This window comes from Silene latifolia, chromosome X (assembly GCF_048544455.1).
Source record: "Silene latifolia isolate original U9 population chromosome X, ASM4854445v1, whole genome shotgun sequence".
Taxonomy (NCBI): Eukaryota; Viridiplantae; Streptophyta; class Magnoliopsida; order Caryophyllales; family Caryophyllaceae; genus Silene; species Silene latifolia.
In genome coordinates, this window is record NC_133537.1 from 303,177,341 (window position 1) to 303,200,489 (window position 23,149).

Genomic DNA, 23,149 nt, shown 5'->3' on the forward strand with positions numbered 1-23,149 from the left:
TCAGTTGGCTCTGCATGACTCCAGGTATGTCCCTGGTCTAGAGATTCTGACATACAGACTCGTCCGATAACTGATCGCAGTAAAACTCGTAGATTCCCATTCTCTGTTTTTTTTTTTTGGTTCAACGAAGCGCGCACTTAGTCGCATTACAATAGAGGGGAGGGGGAATCGAACCTGAGACCTATTGTCCAGGATACCTCAATCTTAACCACTAGACCCATTCTCTGTCTTGTAAGGTACCGGCTGAATCACACTCATATCCTCATTAGGAATGTATATTGGACCATATTTTCTCCAAGTTTCACCTAAATTTGAGGTTACCTGAACAAAGGTTCAAGAAAAAAGTTGACAAAAAACAAAAAAAGGCAGAACGATTTTTATTATTTATGACAACTAGCAAGAGTCTCAAAAATCAAAGAGCTCAAGTTCCAATCCTCGGAAATGCTGCAGTGTAAAAAACTCTGAAGGAAGTGCCTTGTGGTCTTAAGTTTTACCAAATGTCCTGACTAGAACTAGGTTTAAACAGATGGTGAAAATAAAAGTTTCTGTAAAAATGCAAGTGGTTTCAGAATGTTGGACTGACCTCAACCCAAGCACCCCACGCGTTCCAGCTTTCTACAGAAAAGCCACAAATGATGCGGTCGTCATCCAACAAAATAGGCTGATATGATGACAGATTAAAAATTCAAGTTACCTTCTGGATGGAAGATGAATACTCACAAATTTATGCAATATTAGGGTAGGAATATATCTAAACCTTATTTTTAATAGGTCCTAATATACCAGCTGGAAGTTGTTCTCTCTCTGTCCAAGTTCGACCTCCATAAAATGAACGCCTTAGACACCCAGTCTAACTGCAAAGAACATACTGTATTATTAGGCAGAATTGTAAATAGATGAACAAAATATCAAGCAGAAGAATATTAGGCAGTCAAAGATAGGGTACGACAAGTTGGCTAATAAGCAACACAGGTCATTATGCAAGGAACATTCAGCTTGACACCAACAACATTACCCTATTACCTTGAGAGCTCCTACAATTGGCGTGGTATTATTGGATCGGGTGCACGCAACCGTATCCTTGCCACAGATGATGACCCATAATGAAAATAGTGTCGCAAATTGCATAGAATGATTGCTATTATCTCAGAAAAAGAAGAGCAGTAAGAATATGTTCAAATGTGTATGTCCACAATGTGAAATGTGGACCCGGACATGGCAGCAGCATTGGCTGTCTAGGGAGGTTCAGCACTAAAGCATGTGTCTCTAATGTCACCGTCAGAGACATTAGTATGCAAGGCACGATGATAAGAGTCCACATAAAGACATGGCAGGTAGCAAATGCACGACAAATATTACTTATAAAAAGTTGAGTAATATCATCAGTGCATAAGAAATAAGTAACAACACCTCAAGCAGTACAACTGTGTAATAAACTTTATATCATAGGAAAATTACTTGTATGTTATATCGTTTTTAAATTATATGCCTCCAACTGTTCTGTTCTCCAGGGTGATTCGGGATTTGTGCAAGGAATAATATTCTCAAACATTCAAATGACTAAGGTTCAACTATCCATTGTGATTGTCCAATATTATTGTGACAAAAGCAAATGCAAGAATGAAACAACGGTTGTTGCTGTGTCAGGCGTCACATATCAAAACATTAAAGGAATATACACATTAATGCCATTACATTTGGCGTGCAGTGATGACCTTCCATGCACAGACATAACCTTAAATACCATACAACTAAAGCGACTGCAAGGACTCTATCGTCTGATCCATACTGCTGGGAGCTATTTTGAGAATTATCCACACCGATAATACCTCCAATCTGTTGTTTACAGATAGGAAAGCCGTTGAAGAACAAGTTTCAGATTGACTATGATATATGTTGAAGACATCAGAACTCTATTTTTATGTACTTCATTTAATTATTGTGGTCAGTGTAATATTAAACTAATAAAAGGTCACGATCTTTTTTCGGCAAGAAATCGACTGAACACTCGAGCAACATCGTGTTTAAAAAGACGCAGTAGCTACTGAAATTTTCCCAAACCTCTGAAAATGAAACACACATCCAAAGAACGATAAGGTAATCACAAAAATTTGTACTCAAGCATCCAAAAAACTCGCAAAATAGAGGTGAAGCTACTAAAATTAACTATGAAACAATAGCATAGACTAATTTATACTAACAAACTTAGGTATCATTCAACATTTCGTAATGAGTGTTTCATCACAAACCTATAGGTTACATGAAATCGATCATAACTAACACTGAAGAATAACAACGAAGCTTCAATTGCGAGCATAATGAAGCACAATAGAAACGCATAGAAATCAATTGAAATCGAGTGAAGGAAAATAGTAAAACAAGAGCGAAACAAAGTAATTAAACTAATAAAATAAGTTTTTTATCAAAAGTTAACAAATTAAGTAACAAAAATCGAAATCTAGGTAGTAAATAGTAAAGAAAGGGAAAGGTACATACGAAGAAGCGGAGAAATCGATCAAAACCTGCAAAAGAAGAACGGAAATAAGTAATTAAACTAGTTGATCGAAAGTTTAACAGATTAATTAAGTTGATCGAAAATTAGTGTTATGGAAGCGGAATGAAATCGGATGAATCGAAGTGAAAATTAGTTTATCAAAATTACCTAATTCCGAGAAGAAATTAGATTGCTAATGGCGATCAAAGGTTGAGTGATAAAATGGCGATCGAAATGTAGGTGAATGGCGAAGAGAGAGCTGTAGACGAAGACGAGATGAAGAGAGAGAAAGTGAAGAGCTTGGAGTCAGAGGAATAAATGATGGAGTATTAGGCGTGTTTTTTAGATTGGGTTATGTACGGGACACGTGGAATTATCTGGTGCTTCATTAGTTTTTAATTCCGTTGGTTTAGAATGAGTCTAGCCGCCTCACCCTAAGAAGGGTGCCTCACATGATTCAATTTCTATATATATATATATATATATATATATATATATATATATATATATATTGTTGCGAAAAGTTATAGAATAAAAGCGTGCGGGTAGTACATGATTGGTAAGTTGAATACTATATGATCATGATGGCCTAGATGTTATTGTTTGGCTTTTGTAGATAGTAACATGAGGTTAGGGATACTGGTTTTACAAGTATCGAGTTGGTTTTGTTTACTTTGTTGTTGTTTGAGTTGTTTAGAAGTAAGAATCAAGTAGTTATGTTGTCCGATTACTGAGAAGTTATCTTTAAACTGTTATAACCTGAGATGCATATATGATTTTGACGTGATTCAACTTGGAGGTGATATCTTGTTCTTTTACGATTCTAACGATAGGTCACACGCCCAAAATGACCATGAAACGAGTGAGATATGACCGTTTTACGAAAATTGGACATTGTTGAGAAATGCGTAGAGTACTCGATCGAGCAGCCCTTACACGATCGAGTTCACCTCTTGGTAATCGATCGAGTGCACCCCTTACTACTCGATCGAGTAGCCCTGGTAATTTTTTGTGCGTGCTTCTGACCTTCACCTACTCGATCGAGTAGGCTGTAATCAATCTAGTAACCCCTGTTTTGGGTCATATGCTTATCTTTTGACTTCGTCGCATATCATGTTTAATTCAAAGGTGTTCCTTTGCTTCTTTATGCATTCTTTTACGTATGTGTTGGTTCTGATGCGTAAGTTACCCAATCTTATGATGAGGGGAGTGGCATCTTATGATGGGTATGAGTTTGGTGGGGAGGATATGAGTATATGTGGTTGTGAGGGATGGTGTCAAAGGAAAGGGAAAATTGATTAGTTTATCGAAGCGAGGAGCATGTTTTGTGAGATATGGTGAGTGATATAATCGCGAGTTTGAGTAATGCAAAGGTAAGTGAATGTGGGCAAGAGATGATGTAAGTCTAAGGAACGTGAGGATGGAAAGATTGAAATGAGGGATGCGAATAGTGGCAAATTAAGGGTGTGTAAGGATTTGTGGAGGGAGATGGTTAGGGTTGTTTTGGGTAAGGATATATGTGATGGTAGGTCGTTATAAAGGAATAGAAATGAATGGTGTATATTGAGATCGAGTTATGCCGCGACGTGCAGGTAGCGGCCGAGTTTGGGAATTTTTATCATCAAAGGGTGAAACTGGTGTGTGATTTCCTTGGGCAATTAACGGTATGAAATGAAATTTGGTTTCTAGAGGCAATATATATATATATATATATATATATATATATATATATATATATGGGCGGGTTCAGGTACGAACTGAGTTACGGTGCGAACTGTACGAACTCACTTAAAAACACCCCTGATCGCACAAAACCAAACTCAACCCTGACTTCCTTCTTGCTCATTCTTATACACGACTACCACCACACCTAACTTCATCCAGTACCACCACCACTACCACCACCACCACACATAGGAAGCGGTGTTATCCGCCGCCGCCGACTGATAGAGCCTTCATCAGCGCTACAAACTTATTACGTAAGTCCTCTCAACTATTTTCCCCAATTCCCCTAAACCCTAATTTGCTAATTTTTTCCCCAATTGCTGATATGCTTATGTTATTTTCACTTGATAAGTCCATTATGCTAATCATAAATACATGGATGAAAACTACCAGATACACATATCGATGTGTGTATCTAGAGTATTAATTTGTGAATCTGGGACAGTAATATGTGTATCTACTCCTATATAGGTAATTTCTCTTTTCTTGAATTGACAGTATGGAGAAGCTATGTGCTTGAGCTTCTAAAATATGGTTGTATTATGTTATTACAAACAATGTGAAGGGACTTTTATCTATTTTGCTCTGGTTGTTATCTGCTAAATATTATATCGCTGCGTTTTTTGACAAGAACAACTGTTCAACCAATATGACATTGATTGGAAGATAAATTAGATAACAGTGGCACACTGCTTATCTGAAGATGTTGAATGTAGATTTAAATTTGATATTTCTGCCTGTACCTGAACGTATATCACATAGATCGAATACCCGCTAATTTTAACATTGTTCATTGACCATTTTGACGAACCATTCTAACCAGTAGATACCTACGGATACAATTCGGTCTCTATCAAACTGTATTTGGATACACAAATTTTTTTGACCAGCTTTACAATTATTCCCTCTCTTTAAATCTCTAAAACTCATGGTGTGGTGTTAGTGAGGGGGTGGGGGTAGTACTTTGTATTTTCGTGTATGTACTGTATTTGGATACACAAAATACGTTACCAGATACATGGATGAATACTACCAGATACACATGTCGATGTGTGTATCTAGAGTATTAATTTATGAATCTGGGACAGTAATATCTGCACCTACTCCTATATAGGTAATTTGTGAAGCGACCACTGTAAGCTTGATAAAGACAGCCTATGTACAATGACAACGCCAAAGCCTTATTTTTAAAACGGCCGAGGGGCAGTTATACCATGAAAAATGATCTGGATTTGTCTGGTCTAAGAATTAAGTTCGTACATCAATTATTAAAATTATTTTGATAGTATAGGTGCAGCTAAAAATTCAGCTTTTTACTTTTTGCTGTTTAGAAGGCCATGACCATGATGGTGCCGTAATTTCTCATGAAATTTCACTTTTTAAGTACAAAAGTTTCGCTTCATTCTGTCTGAGAAGTTTATTTCACCCTTTTCACTGGTTTCTTGATGAGAAACAAGGATTTGTGCTCGGAAATGATGGAGTTCTACTTCGATACCTCGGATAAAGATGTTGTATACTAATGATAATTGGTAGGCCACTTAATATGCACGTCTCTAGAGTCTGGGCGCAATGATGATATTTTGTCATTATTTCTTAAATTTAGTTAGACTCAAAGAACGACAGTATAAGTAGAATGGAAGGAGTATCTTGGATTGTCCCTTTCAGAGTTCAATTGCTCACTGTTATTAGGATTCACTTGGTCATAGCAAGGAATTATATCAATTTTACCCTAGTGCCACAAATGTCGCCTCCTACAATCATGCATTGACATGAGGCTTAAGGAATTGAATTCCTCTAGGTTTGACTAATTTTGGGTGTATAGATAGTGGCATATTACTTGTCAGTCGTATATTCCTTTATCATTAAATTGGAAATAAAATGAAAGTTATTAATTTCACTTTGATATATACTCTTTCATTTAAAGTAGTGTATCTAGCTAGCTAAAGCTATATATCTAGAAACTAAAAAGAGTGTATCTAGCTAGCTAGATGTAGCTAGATGTATGCATCTAGCAACTTAAAGTAGTGTATCTAGCTATCCAGAGGTATGTATCTAGTAACTTAAATGAGTGTATCTAGCTAGCTAAACGTATATATCTACTTTTGACTATTAAGTTTTTGTGTCTTGATGTGTTTTTGTGTCTTGATGTTGAGCTAACACGAGAACAAGTTGATATAAAGCCTGGCTATACTGGTTGAAGTGGTGATGAAGGTGCCAATGGAGGTACGGGTGGGGGCGGGGGTGGGAGCGGTGATGACAATGATTGCGACAAAAGTGATAAAGGGTCAGATGATGCTAATGCCAAAAGGAACAAGGCTCTTTTAATGTCCCGGAAATTCACTTTGGGCTTTGCTGCCCTAGTTGGCCTTGGAGGTTTGATGGGCTACTTAAAGAGTGGTAGCCACAAGTCTCTAGCATCTGGCGGACTCTCGGCTCTGCTCCTATACTATGTCTATACTGAGCTTCCTAAATGACCCATGTTCGCCTCATCAGTAGGCCTGGGGCTATCTGCTGCTCTCCTTGTAGTGATGGGCTCAAGGTTCAAGAAGTCAGGAAAGGTATTTCTTGCTGGAATTGTCTCACTTGTTTCTCTAATAATGACAGGCAGTTACATGCATGAAATTATGAAAGTTCACTGAAATTCCATGACTCGGGTTGATTCGAATTGTCTCAATTGTTTCTCTAATAGCTAAACGCAATTTAATTAGCAAGGTGTGCACAAATGCGCGTGTATTGACTGTTAATTTTTTGTGTCTGGAAAGCAATGTGTGTAGTTGACATATGTATGGAAATACCTAGATTAGTCGAAAACAACAAAATCACGTCTTGTAAACTTGTCTTAATCCATTCACAGCTATCTTCTTTTGTCTCTAGAATATGATAATACTCAAGGTTATAATCCATTCATCATCGGTGTTAAAACTTTCTAAATTAAACCCTTGATCATTCTAACCATGATTCTGCTCTTGCTGACAACTTTCTTGAGCAGGGTAACAAGCTTGCTGAGGTATCTTTCTTCTTTAACTCCCCTTTTTCTTTCAATTATCAATTTCAATTGGAAATTATAGTTACTCTTATCAATTAGTATTCGTGGCGTAACCAGGATTTGCAATAACAACGGTACCAACTATAAATAGAATGTTTTAACTAAAAGTTTCTAATTCTCCGTTGGTTGGGCGACCGTCCCTGTTAGCCCCTTTGTTCTACCACTGATTATTCCTCATTTGTCAAGTGGGTTTTGGGATTTTATCTTGTTTTGTTAATTTCTTGGGAAAGTTGAGTTCTTGTACAGTTCTTATTGAATAGGGAAAATGGTTAGTTTTACAGTTTGGTGCTGAGCTTACAGTGCTTAATTTGTTTCTGTTAATTAGTTCAAGGATTAGGATGTAGGAACGACATTTAAGTGTGGTCTTTGAACTGTTATGATTTAATTTAACCGTTTTAATCAAGGTGCTAGGTTAGAGATTTTTCATTTAGATTCTCTTGAGATTAGCATCGAAAGTTGAGAAAGTGTTGTTCAAAATGATTCAACTCTAGTTTACTTTGAAGGACATATGAGGCATGTGGGCAATTGCTTATGGCAACGATTTCAACTTGTCGCACTTGTAGATCATGAGTGTTTGCTGGGATATGAGGCAGATGATCCATTTCGGTAGGGCTTCCAAATTTTTACAGTTGAATATCGACAAGAATCGAAGGGAAGTCAAGTACATAAATTCCCGTAGCAGATACACTAACTTCGGAAGATCATGTAATCTCAAGTAAGAGAGCAAGTGAAGGGATTTCCATGAGGTCATGGTCGCTTGTTCTTCATTGTTTTCCAACTTCAAATCTTCACAATTGCCAATGGTCAGGTCCTAAAGGCTAGCAAATTGCCTAAGGACTAGTAATGTATATGTGTAGACAAGGAACCGGTGTATTTGTGTAGACAAGGAACTCAAGGTGACGGGCGAGGAGACATTGATGGCAGCCAAAGTTATCGGGTCTAGAGCAGTCGCACCAGCCACTACGAAGTTAGCTCCATAACGAAGGTGACTCGATCATTTTCTTGATAATTATAACGGCGGAGCTTCGAGATATTATTTTTAGCAACACTGGTCTTCACCTGAGGCTGTTATGGAGGCTGTTATATTTAGACGTTATTGATTTGCCATTGAAGGTTTGAGGTGTTCGTGGATATGGAATTGAATTACTGATAAAAGTATTGGAAATGTTACAAGATGACATTGGAAAGGAGAAAGAGTATTTAAATTCAATATTGCTTTACTTACATATTTTAGCCGATTTTGTTTTGTTTTACTATCTTGTTTTCCCTTCTCCTAGCTTCTTCATCATTTTCTCATCTCATGGTGCCGGATCCATAAGAAGCTTCTGATTCGGGCGATCCCTAATAACACTGAATGAGCATGCCAGATATTGTAAATCAGAACGGCGAACACATATGTGAGACTTTGACCACAGTTGCTTGTAGTTTGTACCTTCAGAGCTTCCTGCTTTTTCCTTTTCACTCATCATACAAATCATAACTAAAGAGATTTGCAGCCACTTGTGTTCCGGATGCTGTACTTTGATGTATTCCAATTACATAGAGAAACTGATGTTTTTTCGTAAGTTGACCAAATCGCGAGTCTTACTCCTTACAACATAAGTTCATCCACCTTGCTATTAAAATTGCCAAAATGTCATGGTGAGCCTAGGTTACAAGAAAATGACCTGTTGTTTTCGATAGATGGAGTATGTCAACGAGATTTTCATATTAGTGTCTCTCAAACTTTTCATTTGAACTCCTAATTTTGCTGTGGAACTTTTTCCATGTAAATGTAAAAATAATTTGCTAGAGATGTGTATATAACAAGGTAAATGAATGTATCTAGTAAGGTGAAGAGGTGTATCAAGCACGATAAAAAAGTGTATTTAGCAAGGTAAATGAATGTATCTAACAAGGTAACAGATGTTTCTACCTTGTAAAAGATGTGTATGTAGTAAAGTAGAGGTATGTATCTAGCAAGGTAAAAGGGTGTATCTAGCTTCCAAGATAAAGGTCGGGCAACAATTGTGTTTGGAATCCTTCAAGACAAGGTTGTGTGACATGTTGGTGTTGCTCAGGTAGTCCGGTATACAAAACAACATACTAGATACATTTACAACGTACTGTAAAGTCATAACCCTAGATTCCTAGCTACCGGCTACAACCTACTACATGACGGCTTGTACTACCACAACCACCATTAGATGCCGCACACCACCACCATCATAGACGCCTCGCCTCCAGCATCTTTAATGTCTTTGATAGGTTGATGTCGAAAGAATGTTGTCACTCTCACCAACAATAAGGTGACGGCACGCCGAGCACCATCGCATTGTTGGAATCAGACCCTTATTGCAGACACTATAACATTCTCCCCACGATGATTAAGAATGCCCCAAATGTACCAAATGAAAGCTACATGAGTTAGATACCATCTCCAAAAATAATTACCCTAAGAGGTTGCCTGGTTTGAGAGAGATGATCATTTTACTACTGACAGGTCAGGCTGAACTTGTGCTGTACAATTCAGCACGCAGTGGCAATTTGCAGATGGCATAACTCTTGACTCAAGTTGAACCACGAGGTGAACCATATACCAAATCAAATCTAGATGAGTTTTATATCATCTCCAATTGGAATCACGCAAGAACATGGCTTGGATATTGAGTTATTAAACCGTTAGTAAGTTCAGGTCAGAAATGTGCGTCATAGCATTCTTCTGCAGGGTCTACTTGCAGCTGCCATAAGTCGAGCTACACGTAAGCTATGAGAATAATTCCACCTCTCAGTTTTAGCTAACATTCGAAGCTTTCCAACCATATAAAGATCACCAAATATTATTGAGTTTAGCTCAAGATATGATGCCAATAACATGCTCTCCTATTCTGATCTGCTGTCAAAATGTTCTTTCGAGTATGCATTTGTTACTTCAATGCAACCAAGAGCTTGACTACTTGTAATGCTTACTATGATCATCAAATTTATAGTCACTTGATTACTCTTGTTGCAGGACGGCAATTCTTAAGTAGGACGGAAAAGGCTCTTATTTAGCAAAAACTAGTACCATAGTGGCATAGTGTCCATAGATACATACATGTATCTATGGCTCATCAGTCAGATTAAGACTGAATTTACAGTTCGTTTTCAACTATTATGCAAAGGGGATGATTGGATTAGGGTGAAAGAGTGGCTACATTAATGTAAATGACTGCTTTTTTTTTTATATATATATACATACATGATCACCACTCCCAGATACATGAATTAGCACTCTCATACATGTGTCACATATGCATCTCGCAATACCAAAATGTGTATCTAGAGGCAATAGTGTGTGTATCTTCAACCCACGACCCATAACTACCAACGACTGCCTCCACATTAGTACCACTACTAACACCACATTAACAACACCGTGCGACCACCACCAACACATCTGCACTTATATCATAAACCACCATCAGTGGTCACCACATAAACCTCGGTGGTCACCCTAACAGTGAATTTTCGGTCACCCGCATATTTTCAGTACTAAACATCCCCTCTTTTTTTTTTCTAATTAATTTTAGATTTATAAAAATAAAATGAATTTCTAAAATTGTGCTGGCAAAGTTGTCGAGATGCATAGCACAGGGAAATTGGCTTAAATGGCGTTGTCTTCTTGTCGCCGGCGTACGAGAACGGAGGAGAAGGCTGTTTCCGGTGCTACAAGTGTGCTTGCGAATGTGAGCAGTGTCACCAACAGTCGTAAGTACGGCTGTCTTCACAGTAGTCGTATTCAAGGCCGCGGTTGTGACATGTGGTGGGTGGTCGGCGGTTGTGACTGGTGGTGGTGGTTGATTAGGTAAGTTGAGGTTAACTGGTTAAGGTTGAGTTTAGTGAGAGATGCGAATGATTTTTGGCTTATTGCGAGTCTTTGATCTTATCTTGATCTAAGGGCTGGGAGTGAGTTCGTAAGTTCGTACCGTAATATAGTTCCCACGAGATCCCGATTCTATATATATATATATATATATATATATATATATATATATATATATATATATATATATATATATATATATATATATATATAGTAAATTAACAATTACTCCCTTTTATAAACCACTTTTCTAAAATAACTCCCTTATGAAAACTTTTTAATAATTTACTCCCATAAAATCTACTCAAGTCAAATATTGCACCCAAATTGACACTCCGGTGACAAATTCCGTCAGTTTTTGAATTTTCTGATTTTAAGTCTATTTTTATGACCAAATTGCCCCTCTCCTCTCTTATATGCCTCTTATACTCTTGTCTCTCCTTTATACCCTTCACCTCACTTCATTCATTCACCATCTTCATATAATTTCCCCATTTTCCCCAATTAAGGTATGTTCATCTTCTTCCTCTTTCAAACCCAGAATTTTGCGTTTTAAACCCATAAATTTCGATTCCAAACCCAGAAATTAGGGTTAAAATCACATAATTTAGGGTTAGAACCCAGAAATTTGAATTAAAACCGCATCAATTAAGGCTATGAACAAATTAATTTGTCAAAATAAATCCAGAAACTAGGGTTTACAACACGCAAATATGGCTATGAACAAATAAATGGATTCACAATTAAACCCAAAAATTAGGGTTTAAAACAAACAAACTAATACTATAAACATGAGTTAGTTAGGGGAGGAAACTTACGATTATCAATCTGGAAACATCACAAATTGGGGGAGGATTCACCAAGGCGCAAATTTGGGGGAGATTTTTAGGGTAAAAATTTGAATTTTAATGTCGATGAAAATGAATAGCCTAATAGCAACTGAAAGTTGGCTTAACAATAACACAGGGGCATAATGGTCCTAAAACAGGACTTTTCACCTGAAAATCCATTTGGGTGTAATTTTTGACCCGGGAACATTTTATGGGAGTAAATTATTAAAAAGTTTTCATAAGGGAGTTATTTTAGAAAAATGGTTTATAAAGGGAGTAATTATTAATTTACTCATATATATATATATATATATATATATATATATATATGTGTATATGTATAGATATATATATGTCTATATATATATATATATATATATGTATATATACATATATGTATATATATATATATGTATATATATGTGTATATATATATATATATATATATATATATATATATATCTATACATATACATATATATATATATATATACATATACATATATATACATATACATATACATATATATATATATACATATATATATATATATGTGTGTATATATATATATATATATATATATATAGAAATTGAATCTTGTGAGGCACCCTTCTTAGGGTGAGGCAGCTGAACCTTTTCTAAACCATTAGATCTAATTATTATAGCCTCATCAGATTATGACACATGTTTCCATACAAAACTCAACTAACTGACATTTCGCCCTCAAATTCCCTCATTTCGCACTCTTTTACTTTCTCTCTCTTCAGCTCATCATCACTCACTCTTATTTCGATCGACAATTTATCGCTCAAATTTTGATCGCCATCGCCATCGTCAATCTAATTTATTTTTTGATCTAGGCAATTTCGATTCATCCTAATTTCAATCATCCTAATTTTGTGATCTAGGAAATTTCGATTCATCCTAATTTCGATGAATTCAACCTCGATGTTGCTCAATACGGTACACAATTTCACTTATCAATTTCTTCTTTTTTGCACTATCAACATAGTTTTTGATGTCGTAGTTAATTTACATATTCTTGATTTTCCAAAAGTCGACTAGGATGATGCATTGACATTGCTGATTGATAGTTTATGCGATTAGATTTCGATTACGTTTAGTTCATTTCTTTTCTTTGATGTTCAGTTAGTTCTGTATTTATTGTTGATTTAATTTGATTCTAATTAAGTTTTTAGGTTATGACGTCTTGAAAATTACAATCGTTTGATTTTAATGACATATGTTATTCATAGTTTTTTATTGCGAAGAAAATGAATTATGAATACAAAAGTAGGCGAAAGAGTGAATGTGTGTTAAATTAATTTATGATATTCTTGAGAATTCCCGGATTACGAGTAATTGAGAAGCGGTTCTTGAGTGTTTACAAATCATGGGTTGAGAAGCTCAAGGAAGAGTTTATCCATACATTGAATGAAGAAGAAGAGTTGTCCATGCTGCATATTGTTGACATCATATCAAAATTAGGATTGTCTGGTGTTTTCACAAAATTTATCAAGGATGACCTTCACTTCATTGCGTCAAATATGAACATGACCACTGCTGCTTCCAAGGACCATATCCTGAAAACTGCACTAAGTTTTCGACTCCTTCGACAGCATGGATATCATGTTTCACAAGGTAGTAATCTTCTACAAACTTTGTAATTTTTGCTCTTCCGTTGGTTATATTTTTCACTTGTATGCTTTTTTTATATCCAGAGGTTCTTGTTCATTTTATTGATGAAAAGTATGGATTAGGATTCTAATTACTGAAATTCTGAACCACTAGTGCCTTGAGAGGTCGAATTAGCTAACTTGGCAGTTCTTCTAATGGAATCCTAAGCTTGGGAACTTAAACTGTTTGAGCTTTCTTTAGGGGTGGCTGGGAGGTTTGGGAATGCAGTTTGAGTTGCAGTTTCAGATGTTAAACATGGATATCACATGTTTATTAGAATTCTGTGCAACAGGTTTCCTATCATGCATATGTGAGCAAGTGGCGAGCTTCACGAAGCAATGTCAAAGGTTTCTTTAGCTTATAGTAGCTTATAGGAAATTGCTAAGTAGGAGTCTGTTCTTATGTACAGAAGTTGGATGGTGAGGAAATTTTGATACATAAGCTGTTATACTTCAAACTCCTGCACAACTGCGCCCGTTCCTTAAGGATTGGCTATTAGTTATTCCTAATTGTATCTCCTCTTGAACTTGATTGAGAAAACGTTATATATACTGATCGTTCTTTGAAGTGTTACGGTGATACTGATTGACATATGGTCATTACTCATAAATATTTTCGGAAGCTAAAACCTTTGTATTTTCATGGCTGTCAAAATTCCATTGTAGCTTGGTTTGAGCCGTTGAGGCATCCGCCAAAGAAGGTTGTCATGCAGTCAGTGAAATGGCTTCTGTATGAAATTATATTTTAGAATTACTTTAACTCCATATAAACCTTTCATGAGTCCTTGTGGGTGTGAGATGCCTTCAAATTTTAATGAACTGCTATATGATGCAAGCCTGCAACTTGATTATTTCAACATTAGCACAAGTGTTTGAGGTTAGAACACTTGGTCGAATGCTTGATTCTTTGGTGCCAAGATGGTTAGAGGAAATTTAATATCATACAGTGGTTTTAAGGGTTACCTTTCTTTTAGTCTTTGATCTCAGACATTGCTCTCTTGTTAGCACTTAGTGCCTTATTGAACGTTCACCGGGCATTATTATAATTTATTACTCCTTTTGTCCTGAGATGATTTTTCTTCATTGTACGGTGTACTTTTTCCGGTATTAATTCTTGATGTCCCAGGAGAAAAATTTTATGTATTTGGGGTGCTTTTCTGTATTTAGGCTTGTATAACTTAACTGTAATGATATTGATTAATAACTCATCTCTGTTCGATAGAATTTTCAGTTTGATATTTTGTTCATTTCATCCGAGTACGGCTGTATGTGGATTTTTCTGTTGAAGATATACGCTGCCTTATTGCAAAAATTGGTATTCCTCTCACTTTGCTTGAGAATTACACATTTTGTTAATATATGCGAACTCATTGGTTAAACTGAATCAATGGATTGGCAAATTTTCAGCTATTTAGATAAAGGACCAACAAGAAAAGATTTCAGTTTGACCGAATGAGCACAAGTTATGTTACAGATATTAGCTATCTTCACGTTTCAGCTATTTAGATAAAGGCCTTAAGGGTAAGTGTTATCCAACCCTAACTCTGCTTAATTTGTTATTCTGGATTTTGTTTTTCGAACCACGAATAAAGTTTACGTTTTTGGCTAAAAAAGTACGTCGTACTGGATTTTCAAGTCCGGTAAGATTTTATCGGGTCTAAATGAAATCAGAAGTTTGTTTTTCGTTTGTGTAGATACAAAATCAGAAGATGGTCTACAGTTTACTACTAATAGAAAACGGTCGAGAATGACTGAAGAATCGATCGTTACTTATCAAAATGTGACCGAGTTAAGGAGTGCGTACACCCGGGAATCATCCCAATCATCTCCTTTGTTTACTGTGAAAGACGGTGCAAATCTATACTTGATGTAAGCTCTTTTTATCAGTAATCTTCGTTTTACATCTATTTTATGTTGAATATAAACGTAGTACAATTTTAATCAATTCTATAAATTTGATTAAAGTATTATTGGATAAGGTGCATAAGCTACTTCAGAAGACCAAATGCATGCTTGTAAATTAATCCAGTGATTTCCTGTGTTTTTTTTACCTGCAGAAGTATACTGATTTCAATGAACATCGCGGTGTTTCTATTCGAGATAGCAAGCCCTATAAAGAATTCTGACAATAACCTCTGGTCACTGCCTTTGATGTATGGCGCCAAGGTTAATGATTTGATCATGCTCGGATAATGGTGGAGACTTTTGACACCCATGTTTCTGGTACATCCTCTGTTCATTTGACAATTTCACCTCTGAAAATGTGTTTGTGAAGCGTTTACTACAAATGGGTTATTTCGGCCAAGTATTCATCAATTGTAACCTTGTTATATGGTTGATGAAGTGATGCCTAAACTAAAATATGTGGTTTAATTTGTGAAGCAAGATGGATTTCTGCACGTCGGACTTAGTTCATGTATGCCTGTTATTATGAAAGTAACAAGAATCTCACTTCAGGCAGCTGTGAGAGAGACTTTCAGAAGTTCGTTCCTGATACCCGTTCTACAATCACGGAGTCATATGGTAATGAATCTAGGGCTGTTCATCATATTGACAATCAATCGCAGGTTAGGCTTTTCATTGTTGCATATCTAAAGGCTATTAGCTTAAAGTTCCCCTTATTTAATCTTTGTTATGTACTCGTATATCTTAACGACTATTAGCTCAAATGGGAGAGCAATGTGCAAATCTTGCACAAAGGTATGAGTTCGAATCTCATATAGCCTAGTTAATTTAAGAATTTAGTGTATTAAACTTAAATACAATAACATTGAGGATGAGTTAGCCAAATCCGTACTCAGATGTGCAAAATTGGGGATGAGTAGAAGAAGCTCAAACTTAGATGTGCACAAACTAGTAAGCCAAAACGTCGTGCAGAGCCACTAAAGGAGCAAAGGATTACAATTTTGAGTCCTTTGTAAAGTCAATGTTAGAAATTATCTAAATTGGGTGCAATTGGACATGACAGAAAAGGCCAAAACCCAAAAGTCCACTAGAGAAATACCAATTAGGCTTTGAAGTAACAAAGATGGCAAATCAATAACCAACATGGGAGTCGAACCCACACCTTGTACATTGCACAACGCTCTGCCATTGGAGCTAATTGGTTTTAAAATAATTAAATCATTCCACTAGTTTTCATCATGCGAGTTGTTCCCTTATCTCTACTCCCCCTGCCATTAGAGGAACGACTGAAGAAATTGATTCTCGAGGTGTGCTCTAGTCCTTACCTTGGAACTTTCCATTTTTTGGTTAACTGCTACGCTGAAAAGAAATAGTTGTCACTTTTGTATTTTGCTCTGTACTAGCATAGTTGTGTATATAGCTTCTGATCTTTTTCCACGTTCATGTTGAGGAACAAAATTAATTGCGGTTTTTTTTAATATGTGCTGCTTTAGTTCATTCCATCTTGAAAGAATGTGAAAGAAAATCATACCCCCATTTATATTAACCACTTATGATGACCAAGTTTAACAAAATAAGGTTTGAGATTCACCAAATAAGGAAAAGAGTAAAAAACGTGATTTTAACCACTTATGATGACCAAGTTTCACAAAATAAGCCCTAAGATTCACTGAACAAGGTCTGAGATTCACAAAACAAAGTCTGAGATTCACCTAATAAAGAAAAAAGCAAAATAGGTGATTTTAACCACTTATGATGATCAAGTTTCACAAAATTAAACAAGCCTTAAGATTGACTGAATAAGGTATGAGATTCACAAAATAAGGTTTGAGATTCACCAAATAAGGAAAAGAGCAAAAAACGTGATTTTAAACACTTATGATGACCAAGTTTCACAAAACAAGCTCTAATATTCACTGAACAAGGTCTGAGATTCACAAAACAAAGTCTGAGATTCACCTAATAAAGAAAAGAGAAAAATAGGTGATTTTAACCACTTATGATGATCAAGTTTCACAAAACAAGCTTTAAGATTCACAGAATAAGGTATGAGATTCACAAAATAAGGTTTGAGATTCACCAAATAAGGAAAAGAGCAAAAAAACGTGATTTTAAACACTTATGATGACCAAGTTTCACAAAACAAACTCTAAGATTCACTGAACAAGGTCTGAGATTCACAAAACAAAGTCTGAGATTCACCTAATAAAGAAAAGAGCAAAATAGGTGATTTTAACCACTTATGATGATCAAGTTTCACAAAACAAGTTTTAAGATTCACTGAATGAGGTATGAGATTCACAAAATAAGGTCTGAGATTCACCAAATAAGGAAAAGAGCAAAAAAAAAGGTTATTTTAACCACTTATGATGACCAAGTTTCACAAAACAAGCTCTCAGATTCTCTGAACAAGGTATGAGATTCACAAAACAAGCTCTAGGATTCACAAAACAAGGTGTAGGATTCACAAAATAAGAATAAGAGCAAAATAGATGATTTCAACCATTTATGACCACGTTTCACAATATTACCTTTTAGTTTCACAATATAAGCTCTAAGATTCACAAAACAAGGTCTAAGATTCACAAAATAAGAAAAGAGGAATATAGGTGATTTCAACAACCACTTATGACCAAGTTTCACAATATTACCTTCTAGTTTCACAAAACAAGCTCTAAGATTCACAAAACAAGCTGTGAAATTCACAAAACAAGGCCTAAAATTCACAAAATTAGAGAAATAGCAAAATAGGTTATTTCAAAACTTATAACCATCCTAAAACCTCCAACCTGAGCTCTCTCTCTCTCTCTCTCTCTCTAAAAAAACCCTCTCTAAAAACCTAGCCTCCATTATTATTCGGGGGCTTCCATCGATCATCCATCGATGGTAAGCCCCACAAAAGCTTTCTTAAACAACTAATATTATGCAGATCTATCTTATTTTCAATAATAGTCTCCCTTTTGGTGAGATCTGTTGTTCCGTCCCTTCTTTCGGGGTTTTTCCATTTTTTCGTGGGATTGTTATCAATATAATAAGTTTTAATCGACGGGGAGATTATCAGATTTGTTTTGTGGATGAATACATCAAGACGGCTACACTGTTTTCCTCCATCAAGAAGGATGCAAAGACATCGATTATTCACAGATTGAAGAAATTTATGATTTTGGAGCGGCGGTATCATTACGATATTTAGATAGTTATTTTGAATGTATTTTTTACGTTAGCAATCTTGATTTTCCTTTGTCTATTTGTTATCTTCATTGTAACCTACGCTTAGTTGATTATTAATGAGATGACAATTTCAAAAAAAAAAGAACTTATAACCAACACTACTACAGATACAGGCTATAACAACGGTTAAAAACCATTGTTATATAAAAAAGCGGACGTTGTTAAAGCGTCCGTTGTAAAAGGTTTTAAAAACGGTTGGTTTTCTTAAGGAACCCGTTGTTAAAACTATTAACAACGGTTTTAAGTATAAAAACCCGTTGTGGAAAATGTGACTCAAGTTTGGGGGGAAAGTTATAACAACGGGTTGTAATATACAAAACCGTTGTTATAACTAAAGACAACGGGTTGTTTATAAATAACCGTTGTTGTTTGTTCTTAAAGAATAAAAAAAATTAAATAGAATATTACTAGATGCATGCATAATTACGGCCCGTTATAATTCCGATGCATGCATTATTACTGCCATCCCTGTGTATATGAACGGACAATATGGAATGAGAAGGTTAGTAATAAGATTTGAAGCAGCAGAGAGAGATATGATGATGATTATGGCACAAGTTCCTAACATATATATTAATTAAAAAACAACTCAAACCACACATTGCTTAGAATAAATACATGCATTATCTCAACTAACATTCCATTATCTCACTATACATCTCCAAACCCTAACTGCTAAAACAAACCCAAATAAACCCTACTTAATCTTTCAAACAAACTCCAAACTCCATCAACAAAATGAATGATATCATCCTTAAGACTCTTACTATGATCGAGAACAACAACAGTTTCATCCGCCGGTTACTCCACATTGAGGAAAGTTTCAGGAGCTACCTTGCGGATGCTCGATCCATACTGAAGGACGCTAAAGAAGATGGCTTGACAGAGCAGCAGCAGTTGCACCTATATGACGATATAGCAACTGCTGAACTGAACCTCCAAATAGCCAAGAACGAGAGGACGAATATCATAGAGGAGAATAAGACTCTCTATGAAAATATAAGAATTGCATTTTTATTAATGTAATTTTTTTTAAATTTATGTATTTATATATATATATATATATATATATATATATATATATATATATATATATATATATATATATATATATATATATATATATATATATATATATATATATATATATATATATATATATATATATATATATATATATATAGAATTAGGATCAAATGAGTCCACCTCCCTTAGGTGAGTCCATAAGTCCTAATTCTGACCATTAGATTTTAAAACAATCAAGGGTCAAGATTAAATCTCAAAATAAGGCCCTATATAAAAACAAACTAAACCCTAAATATTTCATTTGTCTGCCTCACAACAAAATTTCTCACTTCTCTCTCTTCCTCCCCCACCTTCTCTCTACAACTCCGCATCCCACCACCGAGCACACACGCCCCCGCTCACCACCAAACACGATTGCCAATTACCAACACCGCCTCCCTCTGCCTCTCGCCCACCGTGCCTCCTTCAGCCACATTCCCGACACCCCCACCGCGCGCCTCCTTCTGCCGCTCCTTCCCGTTTCTCATTTCTCTGTTTTCATTTTTTTTTTTTCAAATCTGGGTGTATGGTGTTGGTGTTTGTATTGGTGTCGTTGTCGGCCTTGTCTTTTTTTTCCAAATCTGATGGTCTTGTGGTGGTGGTGCTTGCGCGTGGTTGTGGTGGTGGCCATGGGGTGTGGCGGATCTGAATGGTGTTGTGGAGGCGGGGAAGTCGTGTGGGGTGGTGGGTGGTGGCTGTTGTTTCTGGCGGGTTATATGTGGGGCTGATGCGGTTGGTATCAGTGGCTTTGACGGTGGTGCTGTGGTGGTTGGGGATGGGTCAGTCGTGGGGCAGTTTGTGTTGGTGGTTGGGGATGGTCGGTCTTGGGCCTGATCTACTTCCCCTTTTTTTTTCTCTTTTTTTTTTTATTTGGTGAAGTTAGGTTGTTGTTGGTGGGGGTGGCAACAAAGGAGGTTGTTGTCGGCTGTTGGTGGTGGGTCTGTGATGGTTGGGATGGATGTTGGTGGGGGTCGTGGTAGATGGTGGTGGTGGTGGGTGGTTATTGCCTATATAAGATGACTCGCATTAAAGTTTCGACTCCAAGCATTAAAGTTTTACTTCGGACCATTAAAGTTTCACTCATAGACAATTAAAGTTCCGTATAATTTTATATATAAAAAATGACTCGTTAAGAATTAAAGTTCCACTCGTGTACAATTAAAGTTCCACGCATATACAATTAAAGTTTCACTCATAAATCGGTAAATTGGCCTAAAGAAAATAAAAGTTACACTTTAAAGTTACACTCGTATATGATTAAAGTTTCATTCGTAAAACATTAAAGTTTCAGTCAAAAATTGGTGAAATTTCATAAATTTAATTAAAATTACATTGTTACATAAATTCAATTTTTCATATTTAAAAATGACGTAAAAAAATTAAAGTTTCAATTCTAAGCATTAAAGTTTCACTCGTAAAACATTAAAGTTATATTTATAAATATGTAAAAATAAATAAATTCAAAGTTTAATATTAAAAATTAGCTAAAAAAACTTAAAGTTTTAATTTTTAGCATTAAAGTTTTATTCGTAAAACATTAAAGTTATATTTATAAATATGTAAAAATAAATAAATTCTAAGTTTAATATTAAAAATTAGTTTAAAAAATTAAAGTTTCAATTTTTAGCATTAAAGTTTCATTCGTAAAACATTAAAGTTATATTTATAAATCTGTAAAATTAAATAAATTCAAATTTTAATATTATAAATTGGCCAAAAAAATTAAAGTTTTAATTTTTAGCATTAAAATTTCATTCATAAAAGTTAAACTTATAATTATAATGAATTAAAGTTAAACTAATAAATTAAAGTTTCAGTTTTAAAACATTAAAGTTTTCATCTTAAAATTGTAAAATCTCAACCATCAATTTTGGAGATCAATGGCTAGGATTAGGACTTAGTGGACTCACCATTTTAGGTGGACTCATTAGAACTTGCCTCTATATATATATATATATATATATATATATATATATATTATGTTTATCATGCATTCCTCTCTATCATCTTGCTTCTTCTTTGTTTTAGTTTATTTAATTTGTTTTACTAGCTAATTAAGCGAATAATACTTAAAGAAATAACATAATGGTCGATAAAAAAACATACACATGCAAATGAAATAATTAGAAAAAGAAAATAATGACGATGAAAGACGATGAAACCAACAGTGACGGCGAGATTTACCTGATAATTAGAGAAAGTAAGAGACGATGAAATCAACAGTGACGGCGAGAAGATAAAGCGACGATGAGAAAGAGAGAAAGAGACGATGAGAAAGTGTGTGTTTTGTGTTTGTGTTTGTGTTTGTGTTTGTCTGCTGTGTTTGTGTTTGTGTATTAAGGTTTGTGTTTTGTGGCTGTAGCAGATTTTTGTTTGTGTGGTTTATAGTATGGAAGGTATTGACAACGGTTATTAAACAATAACCGTTGTTAAATAAGTTTTAGCAACGGTTGTAAAACAACAACCGTTGTCAAATAAGTTTTAACAACGGTAAAACAACAACTGTTGTCAAATAAGTTTTAACAACGGGTTTCAAAAGTAACCGTTGTGATTACTTTTCACTAACTTTGCGTCAATTTTCCGCCAAATTATTAACAACGGTTGTGCATGTGTTACCCGTTGTTAAAACTTATAACAACGGTTGTTATAACCATACCCGTTGTAATTCATTTTAGTAAAATTCGCGCCATACATTCTACAACGTCTATTGTGATTTTCGTGAATAATCGTTGTTAAAGGGGCGTTGTAGTTGCCTGGATTTGTAGTAGTGCAAGTTTAAGAATATTAGCTTTGCGTTTCACATAACAAGCTCTAAGTTTCACAAAACAAGGTCTATGATTCACAAAATAAGGAAAAGAGTAAAGTACGTGATCTCATCCAATTATGATCAAGTTTCAGAGTATTATCTTCTGTGTTCACAAATCAAGCTTTAAGATTCACTAAACAAGGTCTCAGATTCACAAGATAAGAGAAATAGCAAAACAGGCGATTTGAACAACTTATGACCAAGTTTAAGAATATTAACTTTGTGTTTCACAAATCAAGCTCTAAGTTTCACAAAAAAAGGTCTGTGATTCACAAAATAAGGAAAAGAGCAAAGTACATGATTTCAACCACTTATGATCAAGTTTCACAAAATTACCATATAAATTCACAAAACAAGCTCTAGGATTCACAAAATCAACTTCAATGTTATAGACATCGTCCTAATCTCCGTCCTAACTAAACGATTTCACAAATTGAGGGTCAAGTTTCACACAATGAGGGCCAAGTTTCACAAAATCAGAAAAATAAACTTCATGTCGCCCACTTATGACTAAGTTTCACAAAAC

At 35.4% G+C, this 23,149-nt stretch overlaps 2 long non-coding RNA genes across 2 annotated transcripts; one reads left to right on the forward strand and one right to left on the reverse strand.

Moving 5' to 3' along the window:
• Positions 1-216: 216 nt before the first annotated feature.
• Positions 217-848, reverse strand: LOC141621912 (uncharacterized). The gene is made up of 3 exons (XR_012532776.1): positions 758-848; positions 584-661; positions 217-321 (listed from the first exon to the last, which is right to left on the reverse strand). It is a non-coding gene; the product is annotated as an uncharacterized LOC141621912 (long non-coding RNA).
• A 5,368-nt stretch (positions 849-6,216) lies between these two features.
• LOC141617256 (uncharacterized) lies at positions 6,217-8,489 on the forward strand. Its single transcript, XR_012531097.1, has 2 exons — positions 6,217-6,777; positions 7,769-8,489. It is a non-coding gene; the product is annotated as an uncharacterized LOC141617256 (long non-coding RNA).
• Positions 8,490-23,149: the final 14,660 nt, after the last annotated feature.